The sequence below is a fragment of the Castor canadensis genome, chromosome 13, assembly GCF_047511655.1.
Source record: "Castor canadensis chromosome 13, mCasCan1.hap1v2, whole genome shotgun sequence".
Classification (NCBI taxonomy): domain Eukaryota; kingdom Metazoa; phylum Chordata; class Mammalia; order Rodentia; family Castoridae; genus Castor; species Castor canadensis.
In genome coordinates this window covers 21,144,573-21,169,092 of record NC_133398.1, presented here as the reverse complement: position 1 = coordinate 21,169,092, position 24,520 = coordinate 21,144,573, and the positions used below count along the sequence as shown (strand labels likewise).

Genomic DNA, 24,520 nt, shown 5'->3' with positions numbered 1-24,520 from the left:
ATCTAGCACTCCAGGCAGTCACTACCAGTTGACTGAAGGTGTCATCAAGGCCAGGACCCATTGAACTTCCCAGGTCACAACTTTTGTAATGTTGCAGGCCAGTGTCAAAAGTTCTTGCCTTCATGGGCCAAAGAATTGGCTCATGAGGCAGTGGATTGACTCATGAAACAAGGTCAGCACCCAAATTAGGATTTATTAGAGAGAAAGGAAAAGCTATCCCTAGAGATGGACAGGAAGCTCCTTGTTGTTTACATAGAGGAGTGTTTTATTTGGTCTTTTTGTTAGGGAGGGGAGTCAGGAGTCGGGGTGGAGTGGTCTTTTGACATATCTTTGTAAGAACACACTCTGTTACTCTGTTGGGGAGAGGAGTCAGGAGTCAGGGTGGAGTGGTCTTTTAAAATACCTCTTCAGGAAAGTATACACAGTCCTGTGAAAGCCTCCTGTTTATTGGTCTTGTGGCATTTTGTAGCATCCCCAGGGAGTAATGTCTTGTGAAACTGCCTGTCCTTTTACAGGATGTAGGGCTCACAATGTTCTCATGGGGGATGAGATCACTGGCTCATTTTGTCTTCTGATCCCCCAGACCCAACAAGCCCCCCTCTGAGATGAGCAACCAACTGCTGTTGGGGAAATGGGGCAGTGTCTCATTTGGCTACTTCCTGCTGACAGTGGGGTGGAAGGGGGAGGGGAAGTGCAGGGGCTCTCATCTCAGGGGTTGACCTGTGTGGTCTCCAGGAGACTCTGATAGAATTGGACAGAGGGGTCATGAGTTGGCAGAGGTGAGTATTCCTTAACTAAGAGTTGGAATTTTATCTTTTGCACCTGTTGACATATGAACTTGGAAAGAGCATGTAGTATACAAGGCCCAAATAGGAATGCTAGAAGAAGCATAAAGAGGGAACCAGCTAGAGGTAATACCCAGGGAGCCCAGCTCCACATGATGTCCCAGAAGGACCATGAATTGGCTAATTTCTGTTTCCTTTTTATAATGTGTTCTTTTAATTGTCAGGCCATGTCTCTGACCACCCCAGATTTGTTAGTATAACAGCAACACTCTTCATTCAGGAAGAAGCATGTTCCACCCTTTTCAGCAGTTAATAGGTCAAGTGAATGCTTGTTTTGGAGCACTACTGATCCAAGGGAAGCTACTTGGTCTTGTAAAGCCCCTAAGGACTGTGTAACTTATTCTATGTCATCAGAAAATTCTTTTGATAATTTTTGATAGTATGGACTGATGAGGCAATGCATCTGATGCCAGCACCCATTCCAGTGGTGATCCCCATGGCTACTAGTAGGGGAAAGGTTTGAATGGCCCTCTTTGATTGAGTGTAGGCCGCTAGAGGAATAGGGAAAGATTGGTTGTTAGGGGTTAGAAGGGCTAGTGTGCAGATTCCCCTCCAATTGGGATGCAGGCAAGCATAGGCTGAGGTTCTACAAACAAAATAAGTTCCAGGAAAAGATGACCACTGAGGATCAGTTAGATCAGTTGACAGCATTGTTTTAACACAAAGCTCTTTAAGAATTTTCCCCAGTGGCCTCAACCCATGTAGGCTTTGGAGGCATTGGAGGGCTTGATGGGTCAGTTTTACCTTGATATTATTGGGTCTTGTTAGCAGAAGGCCTGCTATTTTACCTGGTGAAGTTCCAAGTGAGTCCATTGGGGTAGCCAATACCTGTGAGAGATTTGGGGAGAGGCACAGCTGGCAGTTCTTGGCTAAAGAGGGATTTGTATAGTTTAGGAGATGATGGGTGGAATTAAGTAGTCTGTATATCCAGGGATCTAAGTCATAAGTCTTATTGGGTCAAGGGACACTTTCAAGCCAGTTTTTTGGGTTAGACACCCAGCAGACAGGGCCTGTCACCATAGGGCAAACTGGATCTGTATGACCCCAATAGCTATTAGTTGTTAAATTTCCAATTGAATATTTTCTCCTATTTGTATAACAGGAAAGGACTCTGTTCTGTAACATCTTTGTGACATATGGGGATAGGCAGAATGTAGGGACATTGTGGCTGTGGTGGGTCTATAGGCACTGGACTCAGGTTATCAAGAGGTATGGGTGTAACTAGAGAAGAAGGAAGAGTCATTATGTGTGGAGGAAGAGGGACAGGGGCCAGACCCAAATCTCTAGGAGGCACCACTGGATAACAGATATAACAAGAGTGCCAAGATGGTCCCATTAAGTAGGTTTGTTCCTTGTGGAGGCAGAAAATGGGTCCTTGTTTGACATATAAATCAAGTTGATTGCCCCAAGAAAGGGGGTGATATACTTTGCATCTACAAAGGGGGTAGGGATCCACTGTTACAGGGCAGAGTAAGACACAGATTGGGAGAGTAAGTGGAGCATGAGGAACGGGGCACACAAGATAAACTACCTGCCACTTAAGGAGCCATATCCACTGGAGCCATATCCACTTGGAGAGAGGTCACTCACAAACCAACACTCAAGATAAGGGGAACAAGAATGTAACAAAAGAGGGAGAGAGAACATAAGTTACATGTCCAAGGTGGTTCTTTTGAAGAGGTGTTTGAGGTCTTCCACTGGTTCACAGGAGTAGGCTAGTGAAGCTGAGTGTGGTTTTGGGGTGGACTCATCAGGCTCCGGTGTCCAACATTTGACTTGGGAGATGTGAATCCAGGAATCCAGTTCAGCAACCTTAATTCTTATGGGGGTAAATAACAGGACTGGGTATGGCCCCTCCCAAGGAGCTTCAGAGAGGCCATGAGAGGCACAGGGAAGTTTAACTAAGATCATATCATCTGGGCAAAACAGCAGGGAAGAGTCTTGCCTTGGCTCATCTCATTCTAGCTCAGAAAGAATCTGTTGGAATTTGGCTAGCTGGGTGGTGTGGGACACCAAACCAGGAGGAGATCATTTTGAAGAAAAGGTCTCCCATATAGTGCCTCAAATGGTGTCAGACCCAATGAGTTTGGGGTATTTCTGAGTGAGGTCAGGGCCAGCGGTAAGAGCCTTAGCCAGCAGAGGTGAGTTTCTTGAGCCAATGTAGACAAATGTCTCTTAAGCAGTTCCATTGGCCTGTTCCACCTGACCAGAGGATTGGGGTCTCCAGGTCCAGTGAAGGTGGTATTGGATTCCCAAAACCTTAGAGATCCCCTGGGTGACTTTGGCTGGGAAGGCTGGCCCACTGTTGCTCTGGAGAGTCCAGGGAAGTCCAAATCTAGGAATAATCTCATTAATAAGGACCTTAATTACCTCCTGGGCCTTTTCAGAGGAATGGGGAATGCTTCTACCCATCCAGCAAATGTATCTACCAAGACCAGGAGTAATCTAGAGGTTGGGCCTCCTGGCAGGTGAGTGAAGTCAAGTTGCCAGTCTTCTGCAGGATATGTGCCTCTTCTCTGGGTCCCAGGGACAGGCAGGGCAGAGTTTCAGGGATTGTTGCACTGGTAAATTTCATACCCCCTGATAATATCTTGGAGGATATCTTTGAGTTTTACCTCCTCAAATAATTGGCTAGCCAGTGAGAGAGTCTTATGAATCCCTAAGTGATAGGATTGGTATAAGGTTTTGAGGACTTCCCATTGGCTGCTTTGTGGAAGAAATAACTTGTCCTCAGGATTAATCCACTATTCCCTATGGTTTAGGTGATACCCCTGCTCAGTGGCCTGTTGGAGTTCAGTGGGCAAGTACTGAGGATGATCGGGAGTGGTGGTAGTGGTATTGTTCCCATAGAAGGGGGGCTTGAACATAAGGTTTTTGGGTAGCCTCTTTTGCTGCCATGTCAGCTCTATTGTTTCCTTTTGTTGTTTTGTCCCCAAATCATTGGTGTCCAGGGTAATGGATTGCTGCCATCTGCTTTGGGAGTAGGGCTGCCTCTAGGAGGTCTAGGGTTGCTTGAGAGTGTTTAATAGGAGATTCTGTTGTAGTTAGTAATCCTCATTCTTTCCAAAGAGCCACATGGGCCTGGAGGACCAGGAAGGCATACTTAGAGTCTGTATAGATATTGGCACTTTTCCCCTGAGATAGTTGTAATGCCTTGGTGAGAGCTATCAACTCAGCCAATTGGGGACTAGTAGAAGGAGGCAGGGGCTCAGCCCATAGGGTCTGAGTGAGGGACACCACAGCTGTCCCCACCCATCTAATTCCTTCTTGTACTGATGAGCTCCCATCCATGAAGAGGGTGAAGTCTGGATCTGGAAGTGGCTGATCGAGGAGGTCAGGCCTAGCCAGTAGCATTCAGCTAGTACTTCCTCACATGAGTGTGTGATTGGGCTCTCCTCTGTGGGCAGAAGGGATTCCGGATTTAAAGCTGAACAAATTCAGAGGCTTACAGCTGGACATTCTAAGAGCTGAGCCTGGTATTTGAGCAGTCTGTTAACTGACAGCCATAGTCCCCCTTTTGAGGTTAGGAGTCCTCCCAGACCATAAGGAGTGTATATGGTCAGGGGCTGGCCAAGAATTAGTTTTTGTGCTTCTGGGATTAAGAGACAGACTGCTGCCAAGGCTCTTAAGCATCCAGGCTATTCCTTAGCTACATTGTCTATTTCCTTGCTCAGATATTCCACTGGCTGTGGGGTAGGCCCTCAGAGCTGAGTGAGTACCCCAAGAGCTAGGCCTCCCTTTTCATACACATATAGTTGGAAACAGTCCTGAGTAGGTAAGCCGATTGGAATGCCTGTTTGAGAGTTTGGAAAACCTTTTTGCTCTCCAGGTCCCATTCAAGATAAGACTGAGAGTTTTGTTGATCCTCTTTAAGATGCCTATATAAGGGCTTGGCTAAGCCTGCATATCTCAGAATCCAAATATGACAGAACTGGTGACCCCCAAAAAGACTTGCAGCTGGCACAAGTTCTGGGGTAAGGGATACCCCAAAATTGGCTTAATCCATCCAGGACTTAAGGAACAGGTTTGTCCCTCCAGGATCATGCCAAGGTACGTAACCCGAGGAAGACATAGTTGGGCTTTTTCTCTTGAGACCTTGTAGCCTCAAGAGGTCAAAAAGTTCAAAAGGGATTCAGTTGCTCTGGAAACAAGAGGCTCAGTGGATCCACACAAGAGTAGGTCATCAACATATTGGAGAAGGGTGACCCCTGGGTGTTGCCAATCCATTAAGTCTTTGGTTAGGGCTTTCCCAAAAAAGGTGGTGGCTGTCTCTGAAGCAGCACTGTCCATGTCAGCTGTTGTGAGGGATTGGTGGGGTCCTCAAAGGCAAACAAGGATGGCTATCAGGATGTAAAGGAATGCAGAAGAAGGCATCCTTTAGATCTGGCACAGAGTAGTATTGAGCTTCTTGGGGTATGTGGACCAATAGAATATAGGGATTGGGGACAATCAGATGAAGGGGAACAACTGCCTCATTAATGACTCAGAGGTCCTGAAACAACCTCCATTTATTTAGCCCCTTACAGACAGCAAGAATAGGAGTGTTATAGGGGCTTGAGCATTCCACTAAAAGTCCCTGATGTTTTAGGGAGTTAATAATGGGCAATATATCCTGTCACCATTCAGGCTTTAGGGGATATTGATTTTGATGGGGGAACTGGAGGAGGGTGTTTAGCTTTATTTGTATAGGAAGAGCAATTTTTGCTCAACTGACAGTTAGTTGTACCATCAGCCCAAACTGTGGGATCTACCTGTTCTTCAATGAGGGGGAAACAGAAGTATTCCCTGGGGAGAAGTAGAATTTGGATTTTAAGTTGGGACAATAAGTCTCGCCCCAGCAGAGGTATTGGAGTTTCAGGGACCACGAGGAAAGAGTGACAGAAGTGGAGGTTCCCCCAGGAGCAGGCCAGTGGCCAGGTGAAATAACACTCAAGAGGCTGGCCAGATATACCCCAAATGACTATTTTATTTTTGGACCTGGGACCTGGAGAAAAAGGGAGGACAGAGAAGCAGGCTCCACTGTCTAGGAGGAAAATGACTGTTTGCTTGTCTAGCATTATGGCAACCCTAGGCTCCTCAGTTTCGATATGGAGTAGAGCCTGGACAGGAGGCCCTGAGACCCATCAATCCAAGGGAGGAGGCACCCCGCCTTCTGTCTGGAGATGGGAGCACTTAGACCTCTGATGGTTGCCCTTACATATGGGGCATGGTCCCAGAGGGGTCCGGGGCTGTCTCCTGCGCTGCCCTCCTCTTTGACACTTTCTATGGAAGAGCGTGGTAGAGTAAATGCCGAAGGAAATCAAAGAGGTCATAGAAAGACAGAGAGCATAGTCCCCATGGGAAGGTGGGGTCATGGTAAGGACAGACTTGGAGAGGGAGCGGAAGACAGAGATGACTTAGGAACCAGCAAGAGGACTGAGAGAGTGTCTGCTCCCAAAGGTCTGGGAAGAATGTTTGCCACATCTGGTGAGGACAGAAGGGGTGACCTGACATCCTAGGTGAGGGAGGGGGAACAGAGCCAAGACACATGACCCACACTTGAGAGATTAACAATTAGTTATGCGTTCAGATCTTTCCCACTAAATGGTACTGGAACACTGTCAGCTACACAAATCTCCACTCTTCGGTTGCTGCCTCTGGCAGAAGAGGGTACCGACAGGTAGGGGAAGAAGAATGCCAGGTGCCGAAACTAAACAGGCCTCCTCCAACGTAGCATAAAGTCGCACCCAAATCAACCCCGGGCTCGGTCTTGAGTTGCAGGGAGGGAGCAGAAAGTACCCTCAGAGCTGGATCCCGTGAGGCCAAAGTTGGCTAGGAGCTGTTGGTCTGATACCATGACTGGAAAGTCCCTCAGGAAGACAGGAACAGAGAGAGAGAGAGAGAGAGAGAGAGAGAGAGAGAGAGAGAGAGAGAGAGAGAGACACGGGGGGGGGGGGAGCAGGAGGAGTGGCACAGGGAAGTCTGCTTTCAGCTAGTCCTCAGCAGGGGGTTCCCCCAGCAGGAGTATGTAGCAGGGTGCCAGAGGCTTATGGTCGCACCTTAGGCAAACTCCTGCTGGTTTGGTGCTCAGTGTACTGACCTTGGTCCGGGAGAGGTGTCCCTTTGTGTGGTTGCCAGAAATGTTGTGGGCCAGTATTGAGGGTTCTTGCTTTCGTAAGCCAAAGAATTGGTTCCTGAGGCAGTGGATTGACTTGTGAGACAACAAGGTCAGCATAGAAACTAGGATTTATTAGAGAGAAAGGAAAAACTGCCCCTAGAGACAGACAGGGAGCCTGGAAAATTGGTAGCTCCCTGATGTTTACATAGAGGAGTTTTTTATTTGGTTCTTTTTGTTGGGAAGGGGAGTCAGAAGTCAGGGGTGGAGTGGTCTCTTAACATATCTCTGCAGGAACATATACACAGTCCTGTGAAAGCCTCCTGGGTATTGGCCTTGTGGCATTTTGAGATATCCCCAGGGGGCCATGACTTGTGAAACTGCCTGTCCCTTTACAGGATGTGGGGCTCACAGTGCTCTCATGGGGATGGGGCATGGCTCATTTTGTCTTCTGATCCTCCAGACACAATAGTAATAACAATAAATTCTTGTTAACTTGAAAGGCTCAAGGAAGAAGAGCCAAGAGGGGCTCAGGACTTGGGTTTCCCAACATTCACCCCACGCAGGGCTGTGGGCAGACATCACTTAGAAGGTTGCTTCATACAGGGGTTCCCACATTTCTCTGATCTACAGAGACAGCCCAGACACGGTGAAATGTGAGTGCGCACACACACTTGCACACACACACACACATACACACACACATACACACACACACACACACACACACACACACACACACACACAAAATGTAGCCTCCCCGGTCCACTACCTATACAATGCATAGAGACCCATGATAAAGTTTAATTTATAAGTTAGGCACACTATGAAATTAACAATGATAACTCATAAGAAAATATAACAACCTGTGCGTGTTGGTCAGTTTTATCTTGCTGCGACAAATAGCTGAGAAAAAAACATAAAGATGGAAAGATATATTTTGCCTGGAGGTTTCAGTCCAAGGTCAGCTGGCTCCATGGCTTTGAGCCTGAGGCAAGGGGAAGCTGCTTGTGACAGAGGAGGCTGCTCATCTCATGGTAGCCAGGAAGCAGAGTTCGACAGGAAGGGGCCCAGGACAAGATATATCTTTTGGGGGCATGCCCACAGTGACCTCTGATTAGGCCTCATCTCCTAGTTTGCACCACCTCCCAATAATGTCATTGTATTATGGGTCCATCAAAGGATTAATTCATTGAATAGGTCAGAGCCCTCAGGACCCAATTGCCTCCCCAGAGCCTATCATCAGGTGACCACACCTTTAAAATGTGAGCCTTTGGGGCTATTTGAGATTCAAACCATAAAAATGTGGTTTTTTTCTCTCTCTCAAAATATGTTATCCTGGACCACAGGGAACTAAAACTGTGGAAAATAAAGCTGCAGATAACGGGGTGGCGGGGCGGGGGTGGGCACTGAACACACACACATCCTTCCTCCATGGCAGACTTCCCTTAAAACTTAGATTAAAACAATAACAAAAACAAAAACTGAGTGGCGTTGGCCACGAGATCAGGCAGGATTGGGTTTGGAATGGGGCCAGTTGCTACAGCCAGATTCATGGTTCCTAGACCATGGAATGGGGCCACACACCTGAAGGAGGCTGGTGCTGGAAGGAGGCTGGCATTGGAAGGAGGCTGGCGCTGGAATGCATTCATCACCGAGAATAAAGACTCAAATATACTCTTATCTCTAAGCAGTGACATGTCTCTGACTAACAAATTAGACCTTTTCATTTCCATCACCGCTAAAGCACAAGTTTTCTCCAGGTTTGTCACTTCCCAGACAGAAATAATCCTTTAGTAGCACAGGACCAGCTTCTACAAACCCTGGGGAGGCCTTGCTGAGCCACTGCAGGTGTGTGTGTGTGTGTGTGTGTGTGTTGGGGGGGAATCAGGTCAAACCACGTGTGACTTCTCTGAGCCTGTCTCCTCATCTAGAGTGTGCAAATATTCAGTTAGTTGTCTCTGCCCTGCTGCCACAGTGCAGTATAGTGCTCAGTTGCCAGCTGAGTAACTTTGGGCAAATTTATTTGTTTTTCTGACCACAATTGTCCTGACTAGGAAAAAAAAGGAAAGAATGATGTTTTCTTTGACAAGAGGTTGAACTGTGTGAAAGCATCCCAGAAGCACAGACCAGGAACTGAATCTGTCCATCTTGTTAGCATCTTCCCCTCACCTCAATGGATTGTTGTAAAAAAAAAAAAACGTAGATAAAAAACACTATCTCTACCAGCGCTGTAAGCTGGAACTTTCTATAATAAGCATAGTGTTTCACCTCTGCAAACTCCAGTCCAGGCTCTGCTAGCCACACTTGTGGATATTGAGGACTTGAAATATGCTCATGTCTCTTAAATTTTATTTCACTTCAATCAATTTAAAGTTAAATAGTCCCATGTGGCTAGTGACTTGGGTAGTTTTAGCAGATCTAAGCTGGGAGCTAACGCTCTTCTCCATTCCCCACCAAAGTGAGCACTTCATCCCCAGGAGGCCGCTGTTGCCCAAGTGTGCAGCAACTCAGAATGCAGTCTGTCCAAGTCAACACCATTTTTTTTTAATCTAGAAAAAACTAAGCACAGAGAGTGGCTTGACTTGCCCAATGACACATGCCCAGGTCCCCTAATTGCTGGTAGAGGGCTCTCTCCATGAATAGAGTTCTCCCTTTGCCTTTAGACATGGTAGAGCTGTTGAGTGCCCCTCTTCCTAGGGACAGGGTTGGAGGTGACATGGGAGATACATCCCACCTGCAGTTTCAAATGCAGATTGTGTTAATTACTGTTAAAATTCTCAAAAAGCTGGTTCCTTACACAAGAGCCTTCATGGCAGAAGAATAGTTGCCAGGAGGGTCCCATCAAAGCAGCCATAGACACCACTCACCTCCACACACACAAAGGGATGGGATTTTCCTGTGACTTAGGAATCTGAGAGCCCAGTTAGGAAAATGACAGCTAACTTGGTCTCCAAACAGGCAAAGATCTGAGTTTTCTCTCTGCTGCTTAGTGCAGTGTGGAGCCCTGGGGCTGAATCAGGGTCAGTAGTCCCCATAGATGCACATGGCAGAAGATAATGAAGATGAGGAGGTTTCAGCAGAGCCGGCAGAGGAATGGATTACCTTATCTTATCAATCAATAAGATAATTATCTTATCAACATGGAAGGAAAAATAATGCTCAAGGGGCCAAGCCATTCACAGGGACCTGGTTGGACTGTCCATAACATTATCATGGGATCATCTCATCTGTGAGGGCTTTTGCACTTGACCGCTGGGCTTCGCTCAGGTCCTGTCAGCACACTTTCTGCTACTTCCTACCTGTCAGGCTAGCACACGAACCTCCCTGTGAAGAAAGGTGCCATACTCCTCCAGTGGCAACCTTGCTGCCAGCATTGGAGTGGCTGGGGAAGTTGGGGCCAGGAAACTGGAAGCCTTGTATGGGTACCTTTTTCTCAAGAGTCTTTCAAATTAATTCCATAAGAATTGTTGTAAAGAAAGTAGCCAGCTGGGAAAGCAAAACAGGTCTCAGCTCTCAGCTGTCATGCACTTCCATCGATTGGTAGGGACTATCTGGAGAAGGACACAAAAGGCTTAGGGGTGAAAACTCCCTGATTGACTGTTCATGTCTGCTCAGGGCCCTGGAGTGAGATAAATAGATTAGAAGCAGATGATAAATAACAATAATAGTAATTACACAAAAACCTAACATTATACATTAAATTGAACATTATAATAATTATTTGCAATGCATAAACCAGGCAGATTTAGAAGGTCCCTTTACCTAGGCCCTGTGACCGTGGGTCCCACAGCTACCTGTAACACTTGCTCCACAAATCCTGCAATTCGTATTATCCAGTTTCCTTTTTTGGGAGGTGGAGGATGGTACCGGGGTTTGAACTCCAGGCCTCACGCTTGCTAGACAGGTGCTCTGTCACTTGAGCCACTCCACCAGCCTCTCATTCCCAGTTTCTTGAAAATATCACATGATTTCATTGCTGGGGCTCCTGCACCAGCTCATTTCTCCACTGGAATGTCAGTTTTTAAGGGCAGAGAGGTCACGTGTTCTGTATGTACATATGAAGGTTTACATAACCAGCCCTAGAGTAGGGCCTGGCCCAGTGTAGCCAGCCAATAAAAATTTGTTGCGTGCTTAAAATGGATCATGGACTTAAATGTAAGAGCTAAAGACTTCAGATGAAAGTACAAGAATAAATTTGTGTGTCCTTGAGTACAGGAATAAAGTTTTATGTCCTTAAATATGACGTCAAAAGCACAAATGACAAATAAAAAAAAAGTTGGACTTCAGCAAAATAAAAACATTTCTGCTTCAAAGGACACCACAGAAAAAAGACAACCCACAGAATGAGAAAAAGTATTTGCAAATCATATATCTGATAAAGCCAGTACCCAGAAACACATAAAGAGCTCTTACAACTCATCACCAAAAGACAAGTAATTGTAAGAAGGTGGCAAAGGATTTGAATAGACATTTCTCTAAAGAAGGTATTCAAATGGCCAATAAGTCCACGAAAGGTCCTAACGTCACTAGTCATCGAAGAGATATAAGTCAAAAGCACGGGAGAAATTACTTCACACTCTTACACCTTGCTTATGGCTGTAAGAAAACAGACTGACAATGACAGTGCTGGTGAGGACAAGGAACAGTTGGCACTGTCATTCATCGCTCGTGGGAAAGTAAAAATGGTGCAGCCACTTTGGAGAACAGTTTGATAGTTCCTCAAAGTGTTAATTATTGAGTTACTACATGATCCAATAATCCCATGCTTTGGCATATATCCAAGAGAAATGAAAACATACTGTGGACTGAGCATGGTGGCTCACACTTGTAATCCCAGCTACTAATGAAGTGGAATTAGGAAGATGGTGGTCTAAAGCCAGCCTGGTCAAAAGCATGAACCTTATCTGAAAAGCAAACTGAACGCAAAGAACTGAGGCATAGCTCAAGTGGCAGAGTGCAAGGCCCTGAGTCCAATCCTTAGTATAGCAAAAGGCAACCCCAAAATAAAGCAATACCCCCCAAAATACTTATGTTCATACAAAAACCTGTAAACAAGTGTTTATAGTGCCATTACTGATAATAGCAAAAAAAAAAAAAAGTGGATGGAAACAATCTAAATGCCAATCAGCTGATGAATGGATAAATAAAATGTGGTTTATCCATATGATGAAATGCTATTTGGCAATGAAAGGAATAAAGTCCTGAACGGTGAACATTGAAAACATCACTTATATGAAAGAAGCCAATCATAAAAGACCACCCAAAGTATGGCTCCATTTCAGAATTGTTCAGAATAAGCAAATCCATAGAGACAGAAGTAGGGTAGTGGTTGATGGAGAGGGAAGAGGGAGGAACGGTTAATGGTTATGGAGTTTCTTTCTGTGGGATAAAAGTGTTCTAAAATTATGGTAGTGATGCCAGCACAACCCTATGAATTTACTGGAATCATTGAAGTGTGCACTTTAAGTGGGTGGATTGTTTAGTATGTAAATTATATTTCACTGAAGCTGTTTTTTAGAAAAACAAAAAAAGTGTGTGTGAGTGTGGGGGGGAGGGTGGGGGAAACTGAGTGAGCAGGGAAGGGTTCCAGGAGGTGACCTCGAAACTGCAGAAGGGAGAAAGTTGAAACTTAGGAAGGGTGTGGGCCAACAGGAGGATGCGTTTCATGAAGGAAGGACACCTGGGCAAAGGGCCCCAGGAGGAAGAATGGTGCTGGACCTGCAGAAGGGCAGCGTGGCTGGGTTGAATGAGGCAGAAGAGGAGTGACAGCCCACAAGAGAAGTGAATAATCCCAGTTCTGCAGCAAAAAAACAGGGCCCTGCTTTCAACAACTGACCCTAAACTCTGTCTCTTGTCAGAATAAGACAGTAAGCAACACGAGCAAGAACCCAAGTTTGTAGTGTTGACTTAGTTCAATGTCAGCTCCTATGTGCCACAGTGTTCCAGATTTGAAGACCATGACCTGTGTGTGCTGCCTCTGCACACTGATGTGCCACTCACATTGGCAAGGGTAGGCACACACAGGCACATGCATGCATGTGAGTATGTGTCACAAACAGACACGAGCACACGCAGACATGCCACAACTGCCCAAATGCAAACACACACATAGGCATTCATTCTCATGTGTGTACAATGCACATGTCCACTGACTATACAGTAACACACACACTTTACAGCATGCACACATGCCCACACAGATGTGTACATGCACACAAGCCCACACGCACACACATCCACAGAGCACACACCACCACGTGCACACCCGCGCCCATACGCAGACCGCCTGAATGGAGTGCAAGTCAGAAAACACTGCTGTTGATAACAGTGCTGGCATCTGCATTTTCTTCTGGGTGTCCTTGCAGATCGTGGGGTGTCTCAGGTGCTAACACCCAGGGAATCATATCCCTGTCTGATGTGGTTTATCTCTTGCTTCCCTTCCTTCCCTCCTCCTTGTTTGGAGTTTCACCTATAAATTGTGGTGACACAAACACTCAGAAGGTGCCTAACTTTGGGGCCCATTCCTTCTCCTTCTTCCCCTCAAGATCTGCTGGAAGGCAACGCCCTCACCCCTGCAGGGGTTCCCAGCTCTGAAAGAATTATCTGATACTTGACACTTGGCTTGGCCAAATCTAGACCCCTGAATCACAGTATCCATAGCCCCCCAGTTATCATTCCAGCTCTGCTACCGGGGCAAATCCCTAACATCTCTTAGCTTGCTTTTTCTCCTCTGGATCCTGCAGATGGCCCCTGCAGGTGATGGAGATGATGAAGGGGGGCCTGGCACAGTGACTGCACTAGCTCTGTGTGAAGTTGCTCAAAAGGACTGTGGCTTTCCCACTGTGGTCCCCACTAGGCAGTGCCTGGGCATGACTGAGTTGTGTGACTACCTTGGGAGTACCGGCAATGTGGCTGTCCTTTCAAACAGCAGTCTTTAATAGCTGCTTGACATTTGTTCCGAGGAGGGATCCACGAAGGGTAGAGAAGACCCTCTTGGCCTGTCGCACTGAGCGATTCAGCTCCAGTCCTGACTTGCACGTCCGGCCCTTCAGTAGTCATGGCCTGTCTTGGTACTATGAGTACAAGATCCTGCTGTCACCTGAGAATGTCCCTGACAGTGTCACTTCTCATGCATGTGGTTTTCTCGGTGTGTTCTTTCTCAGCTGCCCTTAGAGTTTGGGTCTTGAGGGAAGCTCCTGGCTGGCCTGGCTTTGAATTAGCCTCCAGGCCATGGAATAAGGACAGCAGGAGCAGGGCCAGGCTGGGAAGTTTCCAGGGACCCTGGCAATGGGGTTAACCCTTCTTTGAATGTAGGGGCTGCCTACTGTCCTAGAAGGAGTCTGAACTCCTTTGTATTTAAGGCCCTCAGGCATCTCGCCTTCCCGTGTAGTTCAGTCGTAGAGGATAAAGGCCTGCTGGTCTCATGCTTGCCTGACAGTGCCACTTCTCGCCCTGAGGCTCTGTTCCCAGCTGCTGAGCCCATGTGATCTGCTCATCAGAACCACTGTGGTGAATATGCCCTGGCTTCTGGAACCTGCATGCCTGAGGGCTTTCTGAGGCCTCTAGGCTGAGGGCAGGCCTGTTGGCAGTGGCTACTCTCCCCTATCATGACCACAGCCTTCAGTCAGTGAAGGCAGGGAGCTGGTGCCCGTGATGTGCGGTGGGCTGAACTTGAGGCGGTGTACTGCCCTAGCTCCAGATTTCCCTGGCAGAAGTGAGGCTCCAGCTACTGGCAGTGGCAATGGTCTTGGTAACACAGCCTCAATAGGCTGCCTCCTCCTCACATCCCCACTCCCTAACGTGTCTCCCTCGCTTCCCCAATAATGACGTGCTGCAAATCCTCAATTCTGGGGGACTGAAACCAAGACAGGTCATACCTGAACCCTCAGCCAACTCCATCCTACAGACCCGCAAAGCCCACTGTCTATGGGGACCCCAGATGAGGAATGGGGGAGGAACAACCTCCAATACTCAGTGCCAGCACCACTTGTACCTTCAAATGCAGAGCAGGTGGACCAGTGGTGAACGGTCCTTCTACTGCCATTGTGCAGATGAAGAAACCGAGGCACAGAAGGGCTAAGGGTTCTAGTTGTAGAACCCTTTTCTTCGCTGCTACAACTAGAAAGTAATGGAGTTGGACCACTGGGAAGTTAACATTTGAATTTATGGAGACAAAACCCCAGAGAGCGTGGATGCCTACCCATGTGCCATGTCTGGTTTCCTATGTCACTCCACCCTTTTTGGTTTTGGACCAACTCTATTAAGCAAAGCATAAAGGCCTAGGCTGGTGTCCAGCATGCTTTGGGGTTCAAGAGCTATCATTAACTAACACCCCTAAATCAATCTGCTGCCTGCCTGGTGTCTCTTTCAGCAACCCACTTGTTTTCTTCATGAAATTTCTCACAAGCTGTATTTGTTTTTGTTTTGCTTTGTTTGTTTCCTTTATGTCTGTGTGTCCCCATGACAAGAAGCCACAGGACAGTGGGTCTTACTGTATCCTTAGCCCCTGGTGGGCCTTCAGAACTACATGTTGATGAGTGAATGACTCAGTGCATGTCAAAGGGACTTTGGCCTTCAAGGTTAGAAGAGGTCTGAGTTGAATCACTTATGGTGACTGCTTCATCTCCTAGAATATGGCTCAGGGGCAGTTGACACCTTGCCCAGGTCACATGTAAGTGAGTGGCACAGGGCCTCTTTCAAATGGGGGCTCCATGTTCAGAATGTGGGTTTAGAAAGGTGTCCTTCCATTTCATCTTTGTTAACCTAGGGGCCAGACAGACTCTCAGATTCCCAGTCGAAAACAACCGCTGTGACTACTAAATGACACATTCACTGTGTGTCATCCATAGATGGGAGGTATATAAATTTCAATAATACTGGAGAGGCATTCATCAGACCTATCAGCCATTCCACCTGTGATGCTAAGCTGTACCTCCATGTCAGACACATGGCTCGCGGACAAATTCTCTAGAATCCAGCTGCATGGCCATAGGACTGTGACATCCCCTCCATGGGTCATCCCTTCCCTCTCAGGTCTCAGTTTCCCCTTCTTCACCAGGGACTGTCTCATTGTGACCATCCGGATTTCAGAACTTTAATTCGTCCATGGTGAGACATTGATTCTTTGGTCTGTGTGCATCTGGTGCCTGCAGGACCACCTGTGTGTCTAATCGCATCTCTCCTCCCTTAACAAGGCCTGAAATGGCACCCCCTCTTGCTTGGAGAATGGAATTTCCACTCATCCAGGACTTTTGAGACCTTGCTCGGTCTGGTTGTGGAGTTCCTGCTCACTGGCTCTGTGCTCAGTCTAGGGAAAGCCCTGCTGTGCTCGTCTCACCTGTCCCCACTCTGTTGCTACTGCCCCTTGGGCCCTCCACCTCTCCCCATGCTGTTCATATCCCTGGCTGACAGTGGGCCTGTGACACAGCCTGTGTTCCAACACAGGTGCTTTGTCCTCCTGCTTGGGAGGTAGGAAAAGTCTCCAGAGACAATGTGACATTTAAGATATTTCTTGGCAAACAGAGATTTGGGCAGAAAGACAATGAGGTAATGAGAGAGAAGGAGGAATTTCAGGTTGTGGACACAGCAGATCAGGGGGCCCAGCAGGGAAGAGGGGAGGGAGAGAGTAGACAGCAGGGATGGGGACTTTCAGTGGGTTTCCATATAGGTAGCTTTGTTATAAAGTGAGGTCAGCCCTCTTGTTCTCTCTTGCCTGTGTGATGCCTTCCGCCATGTTGGGATGCAGCAAGATGGTCCCACCAGATGGTCCCACCAGATGTGGTCCTCCATCTTGGACCTCCTAACCTCAAGCTATGAGTCAAATGATGTCTAGTCATTAAAAGTTAACATGGCCACCTTCCTGCTTCAAGGACTGTCTACCTCCAGACCACAGACACCACGCAGGGAGAAGAACCCAGTGCATCAGTCACATGAGTGAAACTGACTTGGGCCTCAGAGTTCAGCCTATTTACCAGTCAGGAGACCAACCCCAAGGGACATCTCATGGACCAGAATCAGGCCTGAATCCCTAAGCCACAGAACTGTGAGCATGCAAAAGGGTTGTGTTTATAAGCCACCAAGTATTTGGGTACTTTGCTAGGCTGCAGAAGACAATTCAAACACCTTCTAATCCTCCTGCACCACACCCAGAGTTAGGTAGTGTTATCTCTACAGAGAAGGAAACAAGATTGGAGAGGAAATGACTAGTCCAATCTCAGGCAGGAAGCCTGAATCAAACCCAGGTCCCTGTGATGTCAAGACTGCTGCTCCCTCAGTCATGCACTGATGCTCTCCCCCTGGGAGGGGCAGGAGGGTGGATGGACAGCTGGGGAGCAAAGAGTGGGAGGCAGCCTTCCCCTTTACCCTTTGTACTTTTTAAATGTTGAATGTATTTGCACCGACTTCCAGATGAACAAAACAGGTAACATTTTTATTTACAAGAAAACAATTATGAGATATGTGTATGTTCAGAGGGGGCAGATGAAATTAGAGGCCACTGGGTCCCACCCCCATCAGCACTTGGTAGCCACCTGCCTGCTCTCAGAGCTCCCAAAGCCCCCGCTCTGCCCACAAGGGCTGCTGTAATTGGTGTGGGCAGGACTTCAGCTTCAGGAGGTTTCAAAAGCTCCCCAGGTGGTTCCAATGTGTTGAGAGCCGCCTGCCATGGGGTAGGGCAGGATTGCCAGGCAGTGAAGGGCTGGGGAGGGGACAGAGTGGGCTGTGCTGAGAAAGAGCAGCAGAGCGAAGGCAGGGCTGAAGTGGATGATTTGTGTGGAAAACATGTAAAAGGACCACTTTGGGGGTGTTGGTGCTTAAATGCAACAGAACAAAGCAGCACAAAGCAAGATGGAGGGGCCCTGCTTTTTGTGCCCCGTTCACAGGAATGTTCAACCTTCATGGCCAATTCAGAAGGAAGTATTTGGGGGCTGGTAATAATTAGGTTTGGTTACAGGGCAAGGTATGATACACAGTGTAGAATTCCTCCCCGCATGGGAATAGCTTTTCCTGGTCCTGAGCCTCATCAGGAGCCTTACTCTGTAGCCAGCCATAGCCTGGGCATTCTTCAGTTGTTAGGAGCATCTGGGACTCCACGAGAGAGCAGGTACAGCAGGCTGTGACCCCAAGGGACTTGCCTTGGACTCCCAGGGAAGGACGCTTCCATGCAGGCCAGGCCTAAGCAGGGCTTGTAATGGTTAATCTGAATTGTCAACTTGACTGGAATTAGTTAAGCACAGTTCTGGGTGTGTCTGTGGGGGTGTTTCCAGAGAGGATTTACTGCTCTGAATGTGGGGTGAAAAGGCTGGGGACCCAGATGAAATAAAAAGGGGGGAAAGGAGAAAGCTGGTGAGCACAAGTGGTCTCCTTCTTCTGCCTCCCGGCTGCCATGAGGTGAGCATCTCTGCCCTACCGCTTTCTTCCACCATGATGCTCTGCCTCAGTATTGGCCTGGAAGAAACAGAACCAACCAGCACGGACTGAAACCTCTGACACCATGAGTCAAAATAAACCTTTTCTCCTTTTAGGTTGTTTTCCTCAGGTATTCTGTCACAGCAATGAAAAACTGACTACCACAAGGCTGCACCTTCAAACTGCCTGAGCAGCTTCCAAAACAGGTCTCACCCTAGATTTAGTGGGGCAATGGGGTTGCCTGCTGAATTGTGGTTGTCTGGAAGCTTCGAGAAGGTTGGCATGGTGGCGATCAGATGTTGGTGTGTCAGAATCCACCTGGGAGGCAACTAAAGAAGGCAGAGGCCCAGGCTTGTTGGAAGAGAATAGGGCCTGGCCTCTGCCTGGTCATCACATCCTCCCAGGTGGTTTGGAGAACCACTGCCTGAGAGTGCTAGATCTCAACCTGGAGCAGTTAAGCAATACCGTCCACTTAATTACTCACCCTCAGAGTCTCATTCAATTAGTCTTGAGTGGGAACCTGGATGGGGGAGTCAAGGTCACCCAGGTGATGCTAATGTGCACAAAGTCCATCTAGGAACAAACTCAGGTACAGGTGGGAATTTTATGTATGGCAAGGGTGAAATTTAAAGATAGAAGAGGAAAGGGTGAATTTTCAGTAATGAGGCCATATCAACTGCTCTGCATTTGGAAATAAATACAGCCAGATCTTCCCTCAGGTTGCAAACAATAATAAATTCCAGATGGATTAAAGACGTAAGCGTAAAGGACAAAAATAACAAAATTGCCATGTAGAAAAATGTTTTCATAATTATGGAGTGGGGTGGGGAAGGAAGACTTTTCAAAAAACATGAAAGGCCACAATAAAAAAGTGACAGATTGTGTGACCCCCCAAATTTAAAACTCTATTTGTTAAAATTAACAATAAACACAGATAAAAGACACAAGACATGTAAGGAGAAAATATATACAACCTATATAATAAGTCAAGTGTTAGTGAACATAAGATATTAACTATTTACAAATTAATAAGGAAAGGATGACTGGATAAAAATGGACTAATGCAATTCTCAGAAGAGGAGACACAGAAATACATAGATTTATGTGCCAAGAAGTATACAAAAAGACGTTCACCTTCATTAATAATTGAAGAAGCATAATTAAATAACATTTTCACCTATCTGGTAAAAAATAAATTTTGGTATATCTATTTTAGGGAAAATGGAGAGAAATGTTGATGGAAGTGTAGTGGGACTTCTGGGGAGAGCATTAATTATCAAAGATTTAAATGTGCTCACTGTTAGACCTAGTAATCCCACTTCTAGAATCAATGGGACAGAAACACTAACATATGCATGTAGGATGCTGTACCAGGATGCTCAGAATAGCTCAGTACAGCACTGTTGTGAATCATGAAGAACTGCAAAGAAACCAGGTGCCTGTGCCTCGTATTTGTAACTCTAGCTACTTGGAAGGCTAAAATCAGGAAGCTTGAAGTTCGAGAACAGCTAAGGGAAATAGCTCATGAGACCCCCCCATCTCCAAAATAACCAGAACAAAGTGGACTGGAGGTGTGGCTCAAATAGTAGAGCACCTACTTTGCAAGTGCAAAGCCCTGAGTTCAAATTCCAACTCCACAAAAAAAAAAATCCTGAAAAGAACTCAAATATCCAACAACCAGAGGGCATGGTTAAACACATTGTAACAGAGCTGTACAATCGCCAGGGACCATTGTGAACAGCAGGGAGAGCTCTGAGTACTGATATGGAAAGACGTTCACATGTGTTTGTAAGTTAAAGAAGGCAAATTGCAAGATAATAAAAACTTACTACTGCACAGTACTGGGTAGGGGATTAGTCAATGTTGGCTAACACTGTCTACCATGACCCACTTTTGGCAACACATCAATTTGAGGTTCCAGAATAACGGAGGTATTTTCAGGTGACACCATGAAAAGTCTTTGAAGGGGTCATGACATCAGACCATGAGAAAGCAAGCCAACTTGTCTTTAGGCTTTGAAATGCAACCATAAAAATAGAACTAATAACATCAGGCAGCCTGGGTGTAGTACCTTCTGTGTGCCTGGTGTCACTCTAACTCCTTCACATGTATTAATCTGGGCAGAGTCAGGTTCAAATCCTAACTTTGCCACTGTCTAACTGAGAGGCTAAGGGAGATTCCTCTCTGCTCGGGGTCTCTGTTGGTAAATCGGTTGGCAGAGGAGGATTCAGCTATAAACAGAGTGACTTTGGTGAAGGACCACTTCATACACACACTTTCACTCCAACCTAAGGGTCACTTCCTTTAACCCACCCTTGTAATGTGGATTCAGAGTTTAAACACAGCCTATTTACTGGCTTCCTTTCTTTAAATCTTTGCTATCAATTTGCCTAAGATTTACTCATGGTTTGCTTTCACATTTTCTGTTCTTGAACTCTTAGGGCAGCTCTCTGGGTTTCAAAGCAGATCGGTGTCAATTTTATCACTTCCCATAAGAGTTGGTCAGCCCGCCATGACCTCCCGAGGCCTCTGGGCTGCATGTGACATTATCAATACTAACTCTGGGGTTCCTATTAGGGGGCGGAAGAAATAAGTTCAAATTGTGACTCTTTAGAAATACATAAAACATGAGCAAGGCTTTTAATGGAAAAGTCACCTTCTCATAAGCTCTGCTGGGCATGGCAGGCCAGGCAGATTTAATCCACTTCCCTTTTTGAAAATCAAGAGCGAATATTGGTTTACTGTTAACCACGATGACCTCAGGCCCGTTTTTTTTTTTTTTATTGTAGGGAAGTGGCAATTGGTGCTCAAATGCAAAATGGAGCCTCAGCTAACCTCTGATTGGGGGCATCTCACCGCAAACACACACCCTCCACTCAAAGTGCACGGTGCACAACAAAAAATCCTTTAGCCAAAGGAAGGTGCCAGGAGGGGTAGATTTCAGGAATCTTGGAAGTCCTGGAAGGTGGGTTGGGTGAGGGGGGGTGGCTTTCTTCAATGCTTATCTGTTTAGCTCTAGGCTGATCATAGAAGGAGTTGACTAACCTGATGTTTCAGAAGGTCCCCAAAGTGGATCCTCTGAAGGACATAGGTGACCTAGTTGACTGTTTAGAAACCACTGTTGAAATTCTAGTTGGATAAAATCAAATGACCCGGACAGACCTGAGACAAGGATGCCTGGCTTCTAAGCTGGACCCTGCCATGACTAATTGTGTGAACTTGGGCACTGTTGCTTTTGTTTGTTTGTTGTTTTTAACTCTGTTGTGTCTTAGTTGCAAAAAGGGAGTAGAAATAATTATACCTGACAGAGTTGTTATGATGATCCAATGAATTAACTTAAAAAAAGGATTAGAAAGACTTCTGGCAACATAAAAAAAATAGAAAGACATGGGCAAGCATAACTTCATACTAAGGACCCTTCCCTGAGGTGACTCATTCCTATTGACTCTCAATGACTTTTTCTTTTGGAAACTGGGTCTTGCTATCTAGCCTAGGCTAGCCTTGAACTCATGATCCTCTTCCTGAGTGCTGGGGTTGCTGGCATATGCCCCTATACTCAGTTCTCAGGGACCTTTTGACAAACAGGCTCACGTGAAATCTAATTCCCCTACTTACAAGAATTTTTAGCTTGGGAATTCTTAAGATTGCTGCTCTGTTCTCAAACACCAGGGAGAAGTCTATCGCTTTGATCATCACCATGTAATTCAGAGGCAGCACCAAAATGTGTTCCTCACCTGTTCACAGCACTCTCAGTTCCTCTGCCCCTCCTCTGCCACCGAAGCACAGTTATGGCATTTCCACCCAGGTAAGGACTGATCCTGGGCAAAATCACAAAACCTTTAGAACTTTGTCCACTGAAGTCTTTATGCTGCTATCTACACCTTCAGCTTCTGCCTTCCCTGGCAGTCTGTGGGATGGTTTGTCTATGTGACAGTTTGGCCCATGAGGTGCCATTCATGGGTCAAGCATTACTCTGAGTATGTCTGAGGAGTCAGGGTTGGATGAGATTAATGTTCGAGTGGGTACACTGAGTAAAGCAGATTGCTCTCCCGGGGTGGGTGGGCCTTATCCAATGAGTTGAAGGCTTCAACTCAACCACTGGCTGTACTGGTTCTTGGGCCTTCAGACTTGGACTGGAACTGCCTCACTGACTCTTCTGGAGTCTCCAGAATACCAGCTACAGAGCTCAGGACTTCTCAACCTCCACAATCTTGTGAGCCATTTCTTTATTGTCTATCTATCTATCTATCTATCTATCTATCTATCTATCTATCTATCTATCATCTATCTATCTATCTATCTATCATCTAGCTACTATCTATCTATCTATCTATCTATCTATCTATCTATCCATCCATCCTGCTACCTACCTACCAACCACCTATCTATCTATCCTCCAGGATCTCCTATTGGTTCTTTTTCTCTGGTGGATCCTGACTAATACAGGCTATAAATTTAGTGATGGTTGGGGATCACTCTATGCCTCAGCTTCCCTGTCCTTAGAGCCTAGTGAAGGGCTGGCATTCAGCCAATATGTGTCACAGGAAGAAAGCTTGAGTTGCAAGGGATCACTGTGACAAGAGCTACACTCTGCAACTCAGCCCTTTCAAGGCCCTTAAGGTGGTCCTTAGAAGATCTGTGGTAAGGTGAGGCTCACTGAGATTGAGCCTTTTTCTCCTTCCTTCCTTCCTTCCTTCCTTCGTCTTCCCCCCTTCCTCCCTTCCTTCCTTCCTTCCTAGCATTTTTCTCTCTGTCCTGCTGGGTTGCCTCCCAACTCCCAACTCTGTTCTCTGGTTGGGATACACCCCACATGCTAATCCACACTTATGTGGAGTGGTGAGAAGGAAGAAAGAGCTAGAGTCATGTGCATAGCATTTCTGGTGCCGGCATGCGTGTAGAATCTGAGTCAATGTTATTTGTGATTACCCAGTGGCAGAGGAACCCCAAGAGAAAGGTACCAGCCATATTTTACAGAGGTAGTTGTGGAAGGTCAGAAGGGATGAGAGTTCACTCAGGGACACACAGCCTATTTCTGGCATAGCTGGAATTCTGACCTCCAACTATGGAACTCCAAACTTTATGCTTTCCCAAGACCACTGATGATGGATTGGATCACAGTCCGAAGTCTTCACGCTCTGCTTAACAGAATTGTACATCTTCATGTTTTTGACAGCTTCCTGGTGAACAGAGGCTACCTGTCCATCCCTTGACATTGGGCTTGGTCATGTGACTTGTTTTTGCAAATGTCATGTTAGCAGATGTGATGTGTGGAGACCTCAGATGTGCTAACATGGTTCAACTTGGCCTCTTGGGCTCTCTAATCTACTATGAGAATATGCCAAGAATAATATACTCAATCCAAGGAGAGGATTTTTTTTTGGTGGTACCAGGATTTGAACTCAGGACCTTGTCACTTGCTAGGTAGGCGCTCTACCACTTGAGCCACGCCCCAGCCCTCTAAAGAGCAGATTGGATCTAATTCAAAGCTGCAGCCAGGCCAGGCCAATCTGCACCTTGAGCATAGTCAAGCCAGCTAATCCACAGACTCATGAGGAAGAAAACAAAATGCTTATTGTTGTAAGATGCTGACTTTTGGAGTGTTTTGTTATACAGCATTAGTGTAACAATTACTAATACACTTTCCAGAATGAATATCTTACAGTGGCCCAAGCAGAAGAAAATGGAGTGATCCACACAGGTAGGGGTCCCTGGAAAGAGTGCAATAGACATTACTGGTGCCCAGGTCCCCTCTTTCCCCAGGCATATGGGAAATGTTGCTGCACCCCTGAAGTTAGTCAGTGCCAGGTAGCTATTTCTGGCTTGTTGAAAAGGAGTGGAAGCCCATGTGGTCCTCTCAGGCCACAGCAGTGCAACTCGGTGTGAAGCTACCGTGTCCCTCTTCTCCTGCCATAGTGGTCATGGAGGGGACTCAGACTGAGATGGGAGCCAGAGGATCAGAGCTGCCTGTGTCACAGAGTCACTTCACTGGGACCACAGTGGATTTCCATGAGCAAGAAACCATTGTAATATTAAGGTTCAGAGTCTGGACACTGCTCCTGAGTGACCTGGACTGTATGGTGGGGGTGCCATCTGCTCAGCACCCCAATGTCAGACCTCCCCAATTGTACATGGCAAGGCTGTGCCATGACCTCCTCTAATACCCAAGAACATC

The 24,520-nt window shown here is 46.6% G+C and overlaps 1 long non-coding RNA gene across 1 annotated transcript; it reads left to right on the top strand.

Moving 5' to 3' along the window:
* Nucleotides 1-682: 682 nt before the first annotated feature.
* On the top strand, nt 683-24,046 carry LOC141415623 (uncharacterized). The gene is made up of 3 exons (XR_012440618.1): nt 683-779; nt 22,018-22,153; nt 23,995-24,046. It is a non-coding gene; the product is annotated as an uncharacterized lncRNA (long non-coding RNA).
* The last annotated feature ends 474 nt before the right edge of the window (nt 24,047-24,520 follow it).